This window comes from Lathyrus oleraceus, chromosome 1, assembly GCF_024323335.1.
Source record: "Lathyrus oleraceus cultivar Zhongwan6 chromosome 1, CAAS_Psat_ZW6_1.0, whole genome shotgun sequence".
NCBI lineage: Eukaryota > Viridiplantae > Streptophyta > Magnoliopsida > Fabales > Fabaceae > Lathyrus > Lathyrus oleraceus.
In genome coordinates this window covers 295572476-295587792 of record NC_066579.1, presented here as the reverse complement: position 1 = coordinate 295587792, position 15317 = coordinate 295572476, and the positions used below count along the sequence as shown (strand labels likewise).

The window sequence follows — 15317 nt, the reverse complement described above, 5'->3', positions numbered from 1 at the left end:
AAGTAATATTGATTGCATTGGTATTATCTTCATGAAATGCAATACGATATGTGAATGATGAATAAATGTATGAATGGATGGATGGACAATACTCAAGCATGGCTTCATAAGTTGAATAACTACGCATGCATTATTTCATAGGTTCGAGGTACGAATGAAGGACAACATTGATTGCTTTCCATATCATGGATCTCACGAGGTATGATGTAGGGTTTTAAACATGAACCCCAGAGTCATGGATTCATATGAATGTTTGCCGCTTACGGCAGAAGCTTGTCGGTCGACAACTCCATCAAATGAATCTATTTTGGGTGAGGTCTTCGTACCGACCCTTGCGAGAAAAGCTTCTCGGGGACCCATTCTACGCGACCATCAACATTGGATTCTAGAAAAGGGTCTCAGAGTCACAGATTTCCTTAACTGTTTACCACTTATATCAATTTACTTGCTAGGCGACAACTCCATCAAGAAAATCTATTCTGAGTGAGATCTTCGTACCGACCCTCGCAAGAAAAGGTTTTCGGGGACCCGTACTACTCGACCATCAATCCTAGTTGGCAAAAGGTTCAAGGTTCTATAAAGGTCCTTAGAGTCATGAATCATAATAAAAAACATTGATTGCTTACGCCAAAAGCTTAGTGATCGTTAATATTCTCAGAAGAATATTCTCTAAGTGAGGTCCTCATAACGACCCTTATGAGAAATGCTTCTCGGTGGCCCATACTACTCAACCTTTCCTATCTCAAGCTTTCACTCTAGACTCGGGTATAGAGTCTTTCACACAAGGTTTATTGCAATCAAAGCAACATCTATTCCATACCATGGTATTATGGAGTAACATAACAGATAAGATAGTCAGAAGTAATGAGGAAGACAAAACATAAATGGCAATAAAGCAGAAAGATAAACACCGAAACGTGAGATCAAGGCAACCTAAACTAGGTTTGGCTTACTTAGGGAAGAATCCCCAGCAAAGTCGTCAACTGTCACTATGCAAAAAATACAGAGTCACCATCAGATTTAATTTATTCCAAAGGATAGGGAAAATATCCAGAAAACCCCAAAAGAATGGTCATTGAAACCATGAATAGGTTCAGAAGTCAGTTATTGTAAGGGGAAAATATTAGCATCCCTCACATCCATCGTACTCGATGGGAACCATCTAGATTGTTGCTCGCTTGAATGGGTGTCATTATCTTAATGTTTACTTACTAAAGGTTTACTGAGTGGAAGTGAGTTTTTTATTAGTGTGTTCGCCAAGGATTTGGGTCTTCGTGCCTACGTATGCTCACTTGTTGAAGTGAGAAATCAGAGCTTTGTAGTTCGTGGTACAAAATGATTGTTTTCTTTGGTGATTTTATACCTTGAAAAAGGATTTTCGAAGTGGTGCCCTAAAGCTCAAAACAAAAGGTTTGATGAGTTGATATTGCTTTTATGTTTTGAGAAGAGATTTGTTTGACTTCGGATTGCACTAAAGACTATGGGTAAATATGAATATATCGAACTACTAAGCGAAGCGTCTTGTATCTAAAATATTCAGAATGAGGGTAGGAAAGCTCCATTATCATCCCTTCTCCACCACTTAAGGCCCGTGACATACAATCCTAAGTGTATTTGATTATGTTTTTGAATTTGATTCGAGAAAATGTCGCTTGACGTTAGATTAAGGGTTTATTTTATTATTTATGAAATATGGCGACAATCCTAACTCCTAAGGTTGGCTAACAAGAAACAACAAGACAAAGTAAAGCGACTAAAAAGTACACCAAAGTGGGGAAGGAGATACATGAAAAATACAAGGGATTAATGCGATAAATAAATGGTCTCGTTGTAAGGTAGCCCAAGAGAAAGTCTTGTGTGTGCATTGTCTCCTGAGCTAACAATTGGATAATGGAATTAACATGTCTCCTTATGGTAGTACCATGAGTGAAAGCCATTCTTGCAATAAAACATTACAAGTCCTCAGAAATTCTAAGTTGCATAGGTCAATCACAAAAGTCCAAGGTACAAATGCAAGGGTACTAACAAGTCCTCTAAGTCTCAAAACAAGGTCATAAACAAGGTCCATATGATCCATAATACTTCATGTCCAATACTAAGGTCAAACGTCAAGTCCATAGTCAAATAGTCCTCAAATTAGGTCTTTTTAGTCTTTTCTATTTTATCATGTTTTTGTTCATTTTAGATTAGATGACAAAGTAAAGAACAAACAAATAAAGTAAGGAAATAAATTACTCAAATTAAAAATGCAAGAATGTAAATTTCTCAAATAAAATGTTAGCAATTAATAATTAGGTGTTAGGTTAGCAATTAGTAATTAGTTAGCAATTAAAGATCATGAATCAAGGATTAAACAATTAATCACAATTAAAAAGGCCAAGCTCAATGCTAAAACCAATTGCAAAAACATTAAATCAATGCAATGAAATATTGAATGATTAAAACCAACAATATTCACATGCCATTAAAAATAATAAGAAAAATAAGCAAAACAAATAATAAAGAACAAAATAGTGCAATCAAGGGGGTGCAAAATAGTAGAATTATGGTGCAAATGGAGAAATGGGCGCAATGCCCAATGGCCTTGGATTTGTAGGCTGGGGGTGTAACTGACAAGGCAATAATGCAGAGAGCATATTGAATGGGCTAGGGCCCTAAGGCCCAACTCCAAACACACATGAGGGGATTCACGCTCATTTTCCAAATAACCATGTTCAGATCACAAAAGATGGCCAAACTAACCACAATCGGACCTCTTCTCCTCCGTCGCGCCGGCATCGCCTCCAACGGCGATGGAGAGCCAAACATAAAACTAAATCCACCATCCGAACCACCTCTAACTCTAAATTCCAAATCTATCAACCATTGAACCTAATTCCAAATCTAACAATCAAATCGAAACAGAATATGCACAAAACCTAATCTACAAAACCAGAAATTAAATGAAGATAACGATGAATCAAAGCCTCTCATGAGAGGTATTTGATCCCAGGAACCATGAACTACATCCTACTATCATCCTCGAAGCCAAACAAAGCAGAATAGAGCACCTAACTACCAGAGGAGATGACAGATACGGCGACGACGACAACGAAATCCACATGTATGCTTAAATCTTGTATCTTCTTCTTCTTCTGCACCACTTTCTTATTCTTATGTGCGTGTAATTATTGTTGTTCTGGTATGAGAATTTAGGCAGTGAGAATTGAGAGTGTGTGAGAGAGTAATGAAGATTCTGATGTGGTGTTAGAGAGAATGATACCCGGGGGCCTCAAATGATTTAATGATGATGGTTTTACAGAGTGATTGAGGAGAGGGTAGATTAGGAAATTGGATTCGAGTTTGTTAGATTTTGCTAAACTGGAAATGACTCTCATTTAACTGTGAATAAAATGTAGATTTTATGAGTCAGCAAACCTGAAGAACTCACGTGAACAACATCTTGATATTGGAATTTCTATGTAATTTGGTTATTGCCTTGCTTATGTTGCTGTACCGCTTTTCTTTAACACGGTTGCTTGTTTGTAGGTTCCCATTAGTGAACGGTTTAGAAACTGGTTCGAAATGCCCGATGGAATGTTTGTTGCAGGTGATAACTTGCTGCAGAGTTACTGGTTTGTGACACTTCTTGACATGGTTTCTGTAGGATCATTTGATAGCTCTTGTTGCAGTCGCTTGGCTTGGTTATGCATTGGCAGATGGGTTCTGACTTACTTATGGTTTTCACTGCAGTCTTATGTTCAGTTTATGTGCAGGTATGATGCACAGGGTTGTGGCTTCATGTGATATGGCTTACATCTCTTGACATGTTCTGTGTTTCAATTTTGACTTGTATCCATGTATAACGACCATGGTTTTATGAACTGGTTCAGCATGTGCGCATTCCTTTGACTCTGCCTAGCTTCACATAGTTCTACAAGTATGGCTTGTGGTCTTGTTGGTTCTGCAATGCACTACATTCCTGACTTGGTTCGCATCATGGTTGCAGCTTGTAATATTGTGAAATGGTTCTGCATCATGCTTATTTTATAGTAGGTATGTTCATTGTAATTTTGACTTTGGTTTAAGCATGTGTTGGCAATGGTTCATACATGTATGAATCATGTGCATTTCTTGGCCTATGTTTCTGACTTGTGTTGTTGGGTGGTCTTGTGTTCAGTTCATGCTGACAATGGTTCTGTAGTAGGTTTTCTCTTAGACTTCATGTTTTTGCAGTAGGTATGAGTGCATGATCTTGACTTGTCTCATGTGTTAATGGACTGCATGGCTTGATGGCAACTTGGCATGTTCTACACTGCTTCATATTTGTGACTAGAGGATTTATTCTGATTTGAGCTTTTGCATCATGCTTTGCCAATATTTCATACTAGCTTCATGTCATGTGTTCACTTATTTAGTTAGGTCTCTTGTAAGTCATGTGCATATGGTAATAATGGTTGAACGATGCAACATGATGACATTAAGATCGAAATTTGGGAGCATCATGTACAAATGGCAAACTCAAGGATCAAGGATCAAACTTAGGATTAGAAATAGGATTGGGATTTAAGGTTTTAGGATGAAAATGGATTGAGTTGACTTTGTTTAAAGTTGACCAAAGTTAACACTTGGTCAAAGTTGCCAAATTTTGTAATTTTTTCATGTAATGAACATTTGTATGATTATGGAATGAATGGAATTGACTATTTTGAATGAAATTGGATTGGTTTTTGAATCTTGACATTTTAAATGAATGAGTTTGATATGAACTTAAGCATGAACATGGTATGAACATGCTTGAAATGGATTGAATTGAACTATGGACATGACTTAGATTAACATGAATGATGAACAAGACTATGGCATGAATGAACAATGGAAAGCATGAAACAAAGACCTTAGCAAGGACGAAGATGTAAAATGAACTAGGACATAACCAAATATTCATGGACCAAGTACCTATGACAATGTGAATGGCATGAAATGGACTTGAATAACATTGACCAGATGAAACCAAACAAGACATGGACTAGGCATTTAAAATGACTAGATGAAATAGGCCTAAGCAAGAAATGAAGTTGAACTAGGCATGAGGAGATGATAAGATGAAATGCCATGTATGAAAGCAAATGAAAGTTATCAGGCCATGTACTTAGATTAGAATCAATGGTCATGAACAAGTGATTATTATGTACGTATGAGGTCATGGAGGTGAATGGAATCAAAACCAATGAACCAACATGAATGAGCCATAAAAAAGAGACTATTGCATGAAACTTGACCAAGCAAATGAAATCAAGCACCATGAATGATGAAGAGTCAAATGAAATTAGGATTAGGAGCCCATATAATGAGTGTTGGACACAATTAGGGTTTAAGGTGCCATGATCAAGTGGCCCCCCCAAATTAGAGTTTTTTTCCACCAAGAAGCCACAGTTGAATCATAAATGATAAGCACATACACAAGCCTCAATACCTACCTCTAATTAGGGTTTAATTGATTGAGCCACTACAAGTTGTTGGGAAACCTTAATGAAATTCTGGTATGCAGATATCAGATGTCCTAAGAGATGTCGAGACACTGATATCTGATCAAAATACAATAACAAGATAACTTACAAATATGTGAATAGAAAATAGCATAACACACAGAGTTGTTAACCCATGCCGGTGTACAACAACACCTACATCTGAGGGCTACCAAGCCAGAGAAGAGATCCACTAAATAGTATCAGTTTGTAGACCTTCAGCAAACTATCTCCAGTTTATAATCTACTCCCTAATCACTACTCGTGCTTAACTTCTACCTAATAAACTCCTAGGTATGAGACCCTTCTAGCTTCCCTTTCAATCACAACAGTGACAAATCCAAACAATTATAAAAGATTCTGAAGTCACACTTCATAGACACACAATCACTCAATGCTTAAAATCTTATGAGTGTTTAACAGAACTTACAACTCAATAGAAACAATCCTACTCATATATCAAGATGATATTAGAGAGGCTCACAATTAACAAGAACACTCAAGCCCTAACACCACACTGACACCTTATTTGATTCGTCTCCTAATTAGGTTTGAGGCATTATATATATAGCCACAAATTGGATTGGATTTGGGCCTCATACACGCAGTAAAATAGCTGAACAATGTTAGGTCAATAATCAAAAGTTTCCTAAAATGTCTCAAAATTTAGAAAACAGAATAAGTTTAAAATCAAATAGAATCTCTGATTCCTCAATCTTGGGCGCCACATGGAATTACATAATATTCCTAGAATATTCAGTAATCAGTTAATCAATCAACCGTTACCAAGAGTAAAACCTGTTTCAGACAAGATGTCGGATCCACATGTTAGGAAATCTTGTTCAACATGTTTCAGCTAAGATAGTTTTACCAACATTACTGCCAATCACAAATACATAGAATTAACAATCTCCCCCCTTTGGAATTTTTTGGCTAAAACAACTAAATACCCCTTGCAGACATGCACCACAGTCCAGGTTACAACATAACTGCATAGGTTTGAAAAAAACAAATCAAACACACATATCACAGAGGTAATCAAGCAATCACACCAGACATATTATGTACTCCTCATGTCACACATAATCAGGACTCCCCCATAAGGGATCATCCAAAGCAAACATGACATGTTCAAGTACACACATCATAGGCATATGCAGTAGAAAAAAAACTTCACACAATAACAATTCCTCAGTCAAGTTGATGTCAGAACATCATGTCTAACATCACTTTTCAGTAGCCCAGAAAGTTCTAGAACAGGAACTCCTCCTTAAACACAACCTCAAACACAGTCCGACAATTAGTGGTTAGTGGTTAGTGGTTAGTGGCTAGTGGTTAGAGCACATAGACAATACTCCCCATTTTTAGCTATAATATGATAAAGTTAAGCAACTAACTGTCATACCCCAATTTTGTCCGGACATTTTAAAAACTTTCATAAATTCAATTTTGATTTTCAATTTGCATCAGTTGTATATCATATCATGCATTTCATCATGAATAATACCTAAAATGTCAGTCGGATATAAAATTCGCGAAAATACAGACAAATTGGCTAAATTATTCCTCAAGAACATGCAAAATCAGCGGATAAAAAGTTTCGAAATCAAACCTGCAGACGTCAGTATTATTAATCTACGGTTCACGTAGTTTAACCTGATATGCTCGTTATACTTTTCGATGACTTTTTCAGTGGCATTTTGATCCGTCTGAGCCTTTTAACCGGTCAAAATTTATTTCAAAATTAAAAGAAATGTTGTATTTTTCCAATAAGTTTATTTCATGCTGATCATTTTAGTGCATCCGATTTAATTTTTTGAGCAAAATTTCCCCTGACTTTTATTAATTTTTAGTCATTTTAATTTTGTTCTTTTGTCAAAATATTCGGAAAATTTAAATAGAAATTTCCATGCTCTTATTTTATTTTTATCACATTTATTTCAAAAGTTATGAATTTTATTTGATTTAATTGGTTTAAATTGTTTTAAACCAATTAAATCATCTAGAAGGGGCATTATAGGTATTTTAAATTATTTGTGTTTCTTTGATTCAATCTTGATCATTTAATCAAATTAATCAAAGGTCTAAATTTGCAATCCATATGCATTTTATTGTCCAATTGGAAATTAGAAATTAATTGAATAATATTTATAAAGAAAGTCTGAAAAATAAACAAACATATCTCTCCCCACCAATTATAACATGACATATCATTAATTAATAGAATAAAAATAATAATTGAAATAGGAGGAGGACCTGCGTGGCCAGCTCATAAAAAAGATCTCTTGAGTGGAAAAGGGGGGACCATCAAATAACGAATATCTCTCGTTTTGAATGGATATATACATCCATCATACTGTTCATCTGAAAAAGGGCTAGCCACCCTCATCTTCCCTACAAAACGGGCCTTTTCCTCTTCCTCATTTTCCAACAAAAAACTCCACCCACATCATCTCCTCACTAAACCCTCTGAACATCCCTTCCTCATTCCAAACTACATCCACCATATAAACTTACTTCATAATCTTATCTCCCTACTGTAACAACTCACAAAGCCATAACCATTAAAAAACCATTGTCAAAAGACCGTCACAACAAGGTTTACAGACACGGTAGAAGAATACGCATGCCAATAATATGCGTCGCACGTGTCTTCTAGTTAACACGTGAGCTCGGTCATAAATCCGACGGTTAAATCATCAAATGGCTTCTTAGTCAAGTTGAGCCCTCCAATCGCTACTGTCGGAAAGTCACCAGAGTCTTCGTCGGTACCGCCAGAATCTGGAGTTTTGCACAACACTTTAGGTTGGTTTTTTTCTTCATGATTACCCCTCCCACATGTACGTAGAACCATAACCCCACAAGCGTGCACCCTAATTTCTCGGAATCCTTGTAAACATAGTTGATTTCACTGTTGTTGCTCTTGCGATTTTGATTTTTTTTTTTGGATTCATTCAACTCGTTTTTGCGATTTCACTGTTGTGACGGTGATGAGGTTTTTTCGGCCATTGTGTTATTGAAAGGAAGTAGTGATGGAGGGTAGGAGAAGAATGAGGTTACAACGGTGAACTGAGAGAACATTGCGTTTTTTTTGTTTCATTTATTTGGTATTTTATTTTTTATTATTTAAATGATAATAATAGGAGATAATAAAAGTCGATCCTCTCCCATTTTTAATATATTTTATTTAACTTTTTTTCCAATAAAAGAGACACATTCCCATTTATCATGGGTTTTGATTTTGTTTAAATTTAAAAAAAGGGTCAAATGTTTAATGACAAACTTTAGGAAAAATGAATAGGGAACGGGATATTCCCCACTTGTTTTTTATTTTATTTTATTTTTTTAATGATTTTTTTTCTCTTTTGTTATTAGAAGTTATTAAATGTGAAATTAGGATTTGTTTTTAGTGGATTGAGCCTTAAATCCTCTTGTTATTTTTCACAACCCCCGTTCTATTATGCACTCCTTTTTTTTTAATTTCATTTTATTACTTACTTATTTAGTTTTAAATAGTAATTAATTATTTATTTATTTAGTTATTTAGTTGATTATAGATTATTTGATTTTTTTTCATTGCTGAATAGATTATTTGATTAATTTATATTTCAATATTAAATAGATTATTTGATTAATTTATTCTTCATTACTAAATAGATTATTTGATAAATTGTTTAGTCGATTGCAACATGTTTAGTTAATTAATTAGGTAATTTCTCTATTTTTTGTCCATATTATCTCGCATATAAATAATCATATTCAACTTCGCTAACATTTTATTCAATTTCAATAATCAATTTCAATTTCAATCCATTTTCAAAACATTTCTATCCTTATTTCAAAATCAACCCAAATAATTTCTCAATGTTTCACAAATCATTTTCCACTAACGCGATAAACCCTCGATCAACATCGACTTTTCTTCTCCGCTTATCTGAAGTGTGTAATTTTTCTTAAAACTTCGGATGAAAAAGAGAATGGGAGGTGTTCGCCTCACCATCTCTCGAATAATTGAATGATTGACGCTCGCCATATTGCTCAAATTATCGACTTCCGATTCAAAATATGTTAAATAAACTTGGATAAGGGAATAGGTGGCGTTCACCTAATTATTCCTTGGATAAGCAAGTGGGAGGTGCACGCCTCATTACCACGCATATTCGATTTCCACAAACAAACTTTCAATAATAATTTAAACGAAAAAGGGAGTAGAAGGCATTCGCCTTGTTAGTCCTCGAAAGAATTGAACGATTGGTGTGCACCACATTACTCAATCTTTTGTCATTATTCAAAAATACCAAACATATTAAACTTAATTCCTCGCCCCCATGCGATCGATAACTCAAACATTTTGAGAAAGAACATTGCTTAATCCTTTCTAGTGCGTACACAAACTAGCGCTTAAGTATCCACTACGAGCATGCAAGCCAACGTTTAACCGCTAGGATGCGATCTAAGCACCTGTTCATTAAAACACATCCAACTTATCAAACCTCTTTCATCGCCCCCGTGCTATCGAAACCCTTTTTAAAAAAGAACACTATTTAATCCTTTCTAACGCGCACAACAAACTAGTGCTTAAGCCTTCTCCGAGAGTAGACAAGCCAACGTTTAGCCTTGAGAGCGCGATCTAAACAGTCATTCATTAAAAGACACTAACAAACCGTAGTTCCCCGAACTACGAATTCTCTGATTTCCTTATTGCACCATAAGGATACGTAGGCACGAGATTGCAAGATCTTGGCGAGCACACTAATAAAAAACCTCCCTTTTCCCCTTCTGAGGTTTCCATCCATCTCTTTTCAATATTATTATCACTCGAAGAAAACAAACAATATTTAACTAACATTCAAATCGCAAATTAAACTAAAAGGTTCCCGTTGAGTACAACAGACGTGAAATGTGTTAATACCTTCCCCTTACATAATCGACTCCTGAATCCGAATATGGTTGTGACAGCCATTATTCTATTTTTTAAAGGTTTTATCGATATTTTCCTATTCCTTCATTGGGATAAATAAAGTTCGGTGACGACTCTATTCGAACTAAATTTTTCCGCGACCATCGCCAGGGATCGTATTTTTCGAGATGCGACAGATGGAGACTCTAATGGGGATATTTAGCTCCAAGCTAGAGAGAGTCAAGCCTAATTTAGTTCAAATTGCTATGAATGTTAAAATATTGTTTTTCTTCCTTATTGCTTCTTTATATCTTGTTGTATTATTTATGTTATGCGATTTCTTCTGTTATTATATTGGATGGCCTATGATGCTTGATACATGTTGTGAGATAAGCTTCGTACCTGAGCTTTTAGAAGAACTTAGAACCTGGAGTTATGTAGTATTGAACCGAGGGGTATACACCTTGTTGGTGAAGGAGAAGGGCGATCCAAAACGCAATGAAATTTAAAATTTCTCCTTTAATGATCCTTACGAATGGGCATGATCAATGATAGAATCATTACATCTTGTGGCGATTGTAACCTTTGATGCATATCTACGGAGCGATCATGAACGTTGAACGATGACAACGCCTCTACTCAGTCCACACAAACGGATTCCTTCAATCTCAGTGTTAGCTGCTACGAATGAAGGCTTTGAGTGAGAGAGAGAGAGAGAGAAGCGAAATTGCAAGTGTACTAATGCTTCGAAGCAGCAACAATGGGTTTGGGTTTGGCAACTTCCTTGCCTTTCCCTTTATCAGCCTGCTTGGTGGGCCTTTTGTTCTGTCTCTTTCCATTTCCGATCATCAGAATGGACTTCCCTTTTGACTTCAGATTCTGCTCAGCAGTTCTTAACATGGCTAGCAGTTCAGGAAGAGATTTGTCCATATCATTCATATTGAAATTTAGGACAAATTGACTGAATCTATCTAGCAACGATTGCAAGATCAAATCAGTCGCAAGTTCCTTTCAGAGGGGAAAACCCAACCTCTCAAGGTTTTCCACATACCCAATCATCTTGAGCACATGGAGACCTACAGGGGCTCCCTCAGCTAACTTGCCTTGAAAAAGGGCTTTTGAAACTTCAAAACTTTCATGCCTTGCTTGCTCTTGATAGAGCATCTTCAGGTGTTCGATCATATCGAATGCTGCCATGTTCTCATGTCGCTTTTGCAACTCTGAGTTCATGGTAGCTAGCATGAGATAAGCAGTTTCATTGGCATCATCGACATGCTTCTTATAAGCATCTTTTTCTTCCTTAGGTGCAGAACTAGGAGGTTCCTCTTTAGGAACAGGTTTCTCCAAGACATACAACTTTCTATCATGTTTGAGGACGATCCTCAGATTTCGGTGCCAATCCAGAAAATTTGTCCCAGACAATTTTTCTTTGTCAAGGATTGATCGTAAAATTTTGTTAGAGGTGTTTGTTGTCATGGTAATCTACATGAAAATAATGAAAATATAAGTATCAATAACATATTTAATTAGGCCTTTAATTAAATATGCTCCCACTATTTTATTCAAAACAAATGACCCTCACCATTTGATTCGGAAAATCCCGTTGGAAGATTTTCTAGTGGGTCGAGATCCATATTTCACTTTGTTTTAAGTCCGCGTAGGCGGATTACACAAAACTAGGTTATTTAGGTAGGAACTCCTTCCAATTGTATCTAATACAACTCTCGAATATTTTAGTTGGGTGAATAACTCCTTATTCCAATCCATCACATGGATCATTTCCAACTCTTGCTTCTAAACATATATAATCTTATTATATTTTGTTTAGTTAAGTTTTACCCATTGTTTTAACAATTGGATATTACAATTATCCCATCGCACCTTACTAATATAGAACATGCACCTCGCGTAGGCGAAACCTACATTATCCGATACTAGTCTTGATGAGTGTTAAAACTTGGAAAGCATAAACTTAATATTTAATTTGAGAGAATTTGCAATTATTCTGATCTCACCGGCTTATTTATCATATAAATCGTCTCTCACATGCATCAACATACATTCACATGCATCAACATACATACATAATGAAATAGTTATGGCCCCTAGCGCAATTGTTCTCCCAAGCCAATGAGAGAACCTAAGCTAACCTAATAACGATCTAAGCTTCTCCAAGCAAGATCTTCAAGGTTGTTCTCCTTTGATATTGAATTCTTCTCTTTCTTCATAAATTTACATTACATAAAAGAAACTCGTTTTACATACGAGGGAGTGAGATGAGAAAAGAAGTTACATTAAGAGATTAAAAGAGAGGCACGACACGCATGTCGTATTTTAAAACCCAAAATAAAATAAAGGAAAACTGAGGCCATAACCGATCACCACAAACCCTTCAGCGGACGGGGTTCCGCTGACCGTTCAGCGGACGGGGTTCAAGGGGGCAGTGCCCCTGGCCGAAATTTTTAATGAACAGTTCATTTGAAATTGATGTCGTTTTTTGCATCAACACTTGATACTTCAAAACACAACTCTTGCGCAGTCACAACCCTAATCGCATAACTCTTTGACAACACAACCCTTGTGCCGTCATTAACCCTAATGCACCAATTTCAGACCGTCAAACACATCTCGATTTTGATTCAGTATGATTGATCAATACGTCATTGCTTCACCATACTAATGTCGAATCAAGAAGCAAACGACCATTGATCGCAGAAAGGAAAACAACCATTAAGTGTTTGAATGAATGAAACAGAAACAATATATCATATATACCGTATTTTGCATCAGCATTACTTATATCATATATATAACTTGATCGATCTCAATTTAATTACTCGTTTATTCTTTGATTCATTCTGTCTTTTAATCGTATTACTACAGAAAATACAGAAAATAAACAGCTATCAGATGCATGGTTTCGTAAGTGGCTCTGATACCACTGAAGGAGAAGGGCGATCCAAAACGCAGCGGAATTGAAAATTTCTCCTTTAATGATCCTTACGAATGGGCATGATCAGTGATAGAATCGTTACCTCTTGTGGCGATTGTAACCTTTGATGTAGATCTACGGAGTGATCACGAACGTTGAACGATGACAACGCCTCTACTCAGTCCACACGAACTGATTCCTTCAATCTCAGTGCTAGCTGCTACGAATGAAGGCTTTGAGTGAGAGAGAGAGAGAAGCAAAATTGCAAGTGTACTAATGCTTCTGCACAAGGGTTATATTTATAGAACCACTTGTGTGGGCTATAAGCTAAAAATCCCACTTAAGTTTATGTGGCCCATATCTTATAATATGCCAATATCACTTAAGCGCGTGGTACCTTACCATATTTCGTATTCTACTTAAGTACACCGTACCTTACGATGTTCTATAATTCACTTAAGTGCACCGTACCTTACGATGTTCCTTAGTTACTCTATCTTTCATCAATCCGTCCTTTGTGTGTGACCCTGTAGGTTTTCGCGGCATTGGCAATTATATTAAATCACGCATTTAACATAATAAACAGTGAGCGGTATCTAACAACACATCACTGCTATCCAAGACACAAAAATGTCATGTGATCTGACAAATCCTTCTGTGATAATACTTATGTGTATAATTACCCTTTTGCCCTTATGTCTATATTGAACACAAGGCATAAACAGTGTCATCCTTGTCCAGTTCAATATTGGGCCCATAGACATTTATCCTGTTACGCAGGATGGGCAAATTCCATCTAGGTCACTCATGGCCCTTAGCATGCTTCGTGGAGTACCCATCAACTGTCTTTATGGTAATCCAGTTACGGACAATGTTTGATTAGCAATAAGGCACTCGACTCTACATCTAGGGTCCATAGTGGTTTCAGGTTGAAGGGTGGTATACACCATTATCACCATGAGAATAACTTATGACACTTTGCATAACATTCTATATAGTATTCTCATAGCGGGTCAATCCAGTATAAATATTACTCTTAATATTCATACCTATGTTTAAGACTTGATAACTCCTTATCCATGATCCATGAGATGTGATCATCAATCTATAAACATAATAGTCTTCGGCTTTAATGTTATCCCACTTCACAATAAAGCTCGACTACAGATACTTTAAGAATAATGTCCTTATGTTTAATGTGATCTCATGATTAAGTCAAACTTGATACATTAAACGGACTATCTATTCTAGGGACTTTATTAAACAAACATAATAGAGAAAAAGCCTTTTATCATTAATAAACAATTCGATATAAGTACCAAAAGTATTGGCCTCTAGGGCTTACACCAACAGTTGGAACAATACAAAGGCTCTACCTAGAGTAGATCTGTTCGGAATTTCCATCACAATATGGCTAGCCCATTATTGCGAGGAAACTTTGAACACGACCCGTGACTCTAGGAACCTCACGTTAAACTGAAGTCCATCTTCGTGATTGGCGATTGTGTAGTATTGAACCAAGGGGTCTACACCCTGTTCGAACAATACGAAGATCCCACTTAGAGTAGATTGATTCAGAACTTTCATCATGATGTGGCTAGCCCATTATTACGATGGGATGCTGAACATAATCCATGACTCTAAGTTCTTGTCTTGAAAAGGGACAACCTTAGGAGTCATCCTTTGTGTATGGGGTAGAGAAAATAGAACCTCCGTATAGGGTGTACCATATGATACTCATGTTATCCAGGATCCTAATTGTACCTGCATTACATTTTCTTTGCATACCCAAATATAAAATTTCATGCATTCGCATTTCATCAGCATGAATTGCATATCATTTTCATAAACACAAAAAACTCATCCCATCATTTGTCCATAACCCACAATTGAATTCTCGACACTCGTATCAGACTTGAAGTAGCTCTTGAAAGATCATGGATCCGTTGGAGCAAAGCCACATTGCATTAAGAGGAGA

At 36.3% G+C, this 15317-nt stretch overlaps 1 long non-coding RNA gene across 2 annotated transcripts; it reads left to right on the top strand.

Moving 5' to 3' along the window:
* The first annotated feature begins 2535 nt into the window (after positions 1-2535).
* On the top strand, positions 2536-4697 carry LOC127131257 (uncharacterized). Of its 2 annotated transcripts, none has more exons than XR_007806507.1 (2): positions 2536-3103; positions 3590-4697. It is a non-coding gene; the product is annotated as an uncharacterized LOC127131257 (long non-coding RNA). The 2 variants fall into 2 exon arrangements; XR_007806508.1 differs by having other exon boundaries at positions 3529-4697.
* Positions 4698-15317: the final 10620 nt, after the last annotated feature.